The sequence below is a fragment of the Borostomias antarcticus genome (genome assembly GCF_949987555.1).
Source record: "Borostomias antarcticus genome assembly, chromosome: 11".
In the NCBI taxonomy this organism is placed as follows: Eukaryota; Metazoa; Chordata; class Actinopteri; order Stomiiformes; family Stomiidae; genus Borostomias; species Borostomias antarcticus.
This window is the reverse complement of record NC_140244.1, coordinates 6,007,036-6,012,684: the sequence shown is the minus strand read 5'-3', so window position 1 is coordinate 6,012,684 and position 5,649 is coordinate 6,007,036.

The following is a 5,649-nucleotide window of genomic DNA, read 5'->3' as shown; positions in this document are numbered from 1 at the left end:
GCACAGTATGCAGATAAACAAAACCAGAGACCCGGTACCAGCGTTTAATTGTCAAAACAAAACAAATGAAGTGGCATATACTGTATATAGGCTTAAGTCTATAGTTCTCTCATAGGCTACCTACGCTGTAACAGGTTTGAAAGTCCGAGGCTCGATCCATAAAATGCTTTAACACTATGCAAAACCATGGTGTAGTTTGATCCGAAAATGCTTAACAGTATGGAAAACCGAACCATGGAGAGCGAGCATTAGCAAGCCCATGGGCTAATTATTGCTAGTTTTTGTGACCACGTAACTTTGCACCCAAGAACTGTGTCCATTTAAATAAATATAGCTTTTAAAACGTAACCAGTTAGCTGGCTAGACAGTAATCAACTAGTAATCAGTCATCACTGCCCCTGACAACTGGCTGCATTTATTATTTTTACGATCGGTGCACTTTCAGATATTTCGTTTAATAGCCAGGCAGGGGTTCCCCCGGGATTCAGCTGACGAGTCATGCCCTACCTAATATCTGATCAGGGGGTTCCCCCGGGATCCCCAGACAGCTGACGAGTCATTCCCTATCTAATATCTGATCATTGGTTGCCTGAAAGAGCCGCAGTGACGTTGGCAGCACCTTTCTGAAAAGTTGAGATGGCAATGTTTTCAAAAAGCCGGAGCGCTCGAAAAAAGACTCTGTATACAGCGCTTTTCTCCAGGCAGCCGCAATGCTCTATCCTCTTAGGTAATAATTGAAAAAGGGCACAGGCACTCAGAAATGCGCGCTTTCACGGCCAAACATGCCATATTGTATAGCCTTTAGATTAACCGAGTAGTATTTATTTTCCGACTAGCAGATTGCCTACTCGGGTACTCGAGAAATCGGTTAACCGTGCACATCCCTAGTGCTAACCGCCAACACACACATGACACTAAGCCTCTGTGCAAACCGCCAACACACACATGACACTAGGCCTCTGTGCTAACCGCCAGCACACACATGACACTAGGCCTCTGTGCAAACCGCCAGCACACACATGACACTAGGCCTCTGTGCTAACCGCCAGCACACACATGACACTAGGCCTCTGTGCTAACCGCCAGCACACACATGACACTAGGCCTCTGTGCTAACCGCCAGCACACACATGACACTAGGCCTCTGTGCTAACCGCCAGCACACACATGACACTAGGCCTCTGTGCTAACCGCCAGCACACACATGACACTAGGCCTCTGTGCTAACCGCCAGCACACATATGACACTAGGCCTCTGTGCTAACCGCCAGCACCCACATCACACTAGGCCTGTATCCATGTCACGTTTCCACCGATATGAGCACAACGTGAGAGCTGCTTAATGAGCTCCAAGATCACACTGGCCATACAATACCCAGGCTACCTGTTATTCATTTGATAGTGATACCTCCTTTGCCAATATCCAAGGTCTTATGCATGAGGGAAAAGGATATGTATGAAGGAAACATATGTTAAGTATGTTTTCTCCTAATACTTCTCTTCCTTTTCCCCCCAGATGTCCTGCAGCTTTCTCCCCCAGAGGCCCCACAGATTAAAAAGGAACAGGAGCCATGGACCAGTCAGGGGGGAGAGCAGCTTCAAGGGCTGCAGTCAAATACTACAGACTCCATCTTCACTTCCCCCAGTATGAAAACCCCCTGTGATCCAGAGGACTGGTCTCAACTCCCACCTCTTGACCAAACTCCAACTGTGGAGAACAGAGAAAGAGACTCTTTACCCACCAACACAACTGAGGAACAAATCAACGCAGAGTCTGATGAAGAAGACAGTGGAGCACCAGAACCAGCCAGTAACTCTCAGCCCACTTCTGTAACTCCAGACTGTTCTACAGATCAGAGTTTAGAAGAGGTGGGGAGAGGAGGGCTGATGCCTGAACTAAAGCCTGTCAAATCAAGGACAATACAGCATTCTAGTCCTAACCCTAACCCCAGCCCCAGGACCAAGACCAGCCCCAGCCCCAGGACTAGGCCTATTTCCAGTTCCCACTCTGACTTTGAGGGTGAATATTTTTCTTTTGGAGAAGCTGAGAGCAACATAATAGATAATTCATATCAGGGTAAGGAATGTGGCAAAGCTATTAGTTGTAAGAGTGATTTAGTTGACCATAGAAAAATCCCCACAGTACAGAAACCATATCAGTGTGATGAATGTGACAAATCTTTTAGTCAAAAGTGTAGTTTAGTTATTCATAGAAGAGTCCACACAGGAGAGAGACCATATAAGTGTGAAGAATGTGGCAATGCGTTTCGTCTATGGGGTAGCTTAAGAGACCACAGAAGAATCCACACAGGAGAGAAACCATATCGGTGTGATGTGTGTGACAAAGCTTTTAGTGTTAAGAGTAATTTAGTTGGCCATAGAAAAATCCACACAGGAGAGAAGCCATATCAGTGTGATGGCTGTGACAGAACTTTTGGGATTAGGAGGTATTTAAATGAACATAGAAGAGTCCACACAAGAGAGAAACCTTATCAGTGTGAGGAATGTGGCAAAGCATTTGGTCAAAAGTGTGTTTTCATTGACCATAAAAAAATTCACACGGGAGAGAAACCACATCAGTGTGAGTACTGTGGCAAAACCTTTAGGCTTAGAAGTTATTTAGTTGTCCATAGAAGAATCCACACAGGAGAGAAACCATTTAAGTGTATGGTATGTGACAAAGTATTTACTCGCAAGCGTAGTTTATTTGGACATAGAATGATCCATACGAGAGAGAAACCATATCAGTATTAGGAATGTGGCAAAGCTTTTAGTCAGAAGGGTGATTTGTTTAGCCATAGAAGAACCCACACAGGAGAGAAACCACATGAGTGTGAGGAATGTGACAAATATTTTGGTCAAAGTGGTTTAATTTACCATAAATTAATCCACAGAAAACAGGAAACCACATCAGTGTGATAAATGTGACAGATATTGGAAATAGGATTTCTTTAACGAATCATAGTAGTAAAGCTTTAGATGTAGTAAGATAATTAATAAAGATATATCTTCAAACATATTTTCAGGAGGAACCTTGATCAGATAGTAGAATGTATTTTTGTATTTATTTTTTTTAAACTTTGTTTAGAACTTGGTTTATCTCCTGCATGCTAGGATGCTAGACACATAGGGGCGAATTCACTAAAGTGGAATTGCGGCCGCTAATTGCACCATTACATTGCGCGTCAGTTGCTCCAGCTATGTGCTCCGTTGTAAAAACCTATTCACTAAAGACATTGCGCTAATAATATCCCAGCGCAAACACGCCCATTCGGTGTTTGCAGCTGAGTGCAATTTGCTGATTAAATGACTATAAATACTGCGCATACAGCGCATACAACTCGTATGCATATCATTGGACGATGGCAGACAGAAAAAGAATGATACGATTTTCAGACAGCGAACTTGAAGGCCTCACGGACGAGGTTCAAAAACATGTCTCACAGCTTTCCGCAAAAAATATCACGACTGCAGCAAAAAATCATATTTGGGGTTTAATTTCCCAATCAGTCAGTGCCATTTGTGTGTGTAAACGCGGAAGACTGCAAACGGAGGTGGAATGATTTGAAAAGACGAACAAAGGAAAAATTGTCATTTTATGCAAGTTGCAGCACGATGATCTGGCATACTTTTGGGGGAGTGTATAACATTGCCCCACCGGTACGATCTAGGCATCTAAACGGCTTTTCAGGATTCCAAATGTGCACTCAATCACACCGCGCATCCAGTGAGCCCAGTTGTACGCCGCCTCTCCAACGTTGGAAGGATTACGCACGGGAGTCATCATCCATGGCTGAAGATGATACCTGCCGTCACCTACAAAAGCAAAATATTTTCAAGACCATTCAAATAAAAAAATATTGTGTAGGCTATGTTTTTATTTATTTATACCTATATCGGCCCCCAGCCGTTCAATGAACAGCTATAGGGAATGCGCAGTTTCGCGTATAGACTATTATACGCACAGTGTCGTGCTATGTAGGCTATTATAAATAAGTATTATTCATTGGGGGAGCTTGGACTCGCTGGGGACGGGTGGAGAGACGCATAGTCAACTGAGCCTCCCCAGACGCGACTTCATCCTCCAGTTGGCTGAAGAGCTGCGCGCTCTGGTGTCCAAACAGCTACCGCGGTGGTTCTAGTGTTAAATCAAAAAGTGACCTTCTTCTAAATATTCTCTCACGAACAACATGCCTGGCATTGCGATACCGAATTCGCCTCTCAACAATCACTGCTGCCATGATCAGCGGAAAGGCTGGCCGCGACACACCCCTTGCGCTTAAATACCACCACGTCTCTGAAAACGCAATTAATTTCACTTTAACTGCGTGAGGCAATTTGCGCCGATCTTTGTGAATTGGGCGGGTTTTGCAATAATGTTCATTTGCATAGAAAGGGGAACATTCTCCGCCCATATTACCTAATTTAAATATCAGCTAATAACACCGGCGCAGAGAAACGCAATGACGAAGGCAACGCAGTTAACACCGTATTTCACCCTTTGCGAGGGCTTTGTGAATAGCAAACATTATTTTTGACTTATTTGCACAGGCTTTGCGTCAGGAAAAGCTGCGCAATCCTTTAGTGAATTCGCCCCATAGTCTATCTTAGGGGTGATAGCCTATTAATTAGGCTGCTCCTGTAGTCGCCTAGCCTATTATATTTTGTGTGTTTTACCTTTTTTCTTTTAAATAAATAAATAAAATGAACACAAAAAATAAGTGGGAAGTTAAGTATCAAAACCTCTATCATTTAGAGGAACTGGGTAAGAAGTATTGGCTGAACATTGAACATGTAGCCTAGCTTTTAGAATTACTCATAAATGACTTTGTTTCAGCAAAATTTGTCTTTTTCTAACACCTCGTATTCTCAATTTACTTTCCTTGTGATGAACCTGTGGTCAGGTCACGCCTTGCGGACATAAAGTGCTGGATGTCTGTTTCTCCAGCTTTATGAAGCTAAGTCTGAGATTCTCCTCTTTAGCTCCCCAAATGCTCAATGCATTGCAATCAGATCACTGCAGTCTAATCTTGGTAGCCTGTCCACATATGTTAAGTCTGCTGCCTGTAATCTGTGGGTGACTTTTGATCTTTTGATGGCTGTCGTGGATTTATTCTAATAATTAGGAAAAGAGTAGTCGAGAATGCCAATGTTCCATGCTGGTTACTTTTAATCCAAATAGGAAATATTCCTCGAGCTGAGGAATATTGATCAAATTAGGTCCTTTGTTTATTTTACAGACCTTGAAAGGGTCATCCATGCTTTTATTTCCTCTCATATAGATTACTGTAACTCCCTCAGGCCTGAGCCAGAAAGCTATTTCCTGCCTCCAGTTGTACAAAATGCTGCTGCTAGGCTCTTAATTAATTCTAGGACATCTCCAGACCACAAGTTATACAATATTTCAGACCTGTTAGTCCCCTAATAGCCTGAGATGCTCTGGTAGGGGTCTCTTGGTTATTCTGAAAATACTCCTTATCACCAAAGGGGACAGGGCTTTTGCTGTATGGGCCCCTCAGTTGTGGAACTCCCTGTCTGAGAGTCTCAGGCAAGCTAAATCTCTATATCCATCTTTTAAGTCTAATTTTTATGTAAAAGATTTTCATAGTAGTTTTTATTCATGCCTAGTAGTTATTTTTATTTTAATAA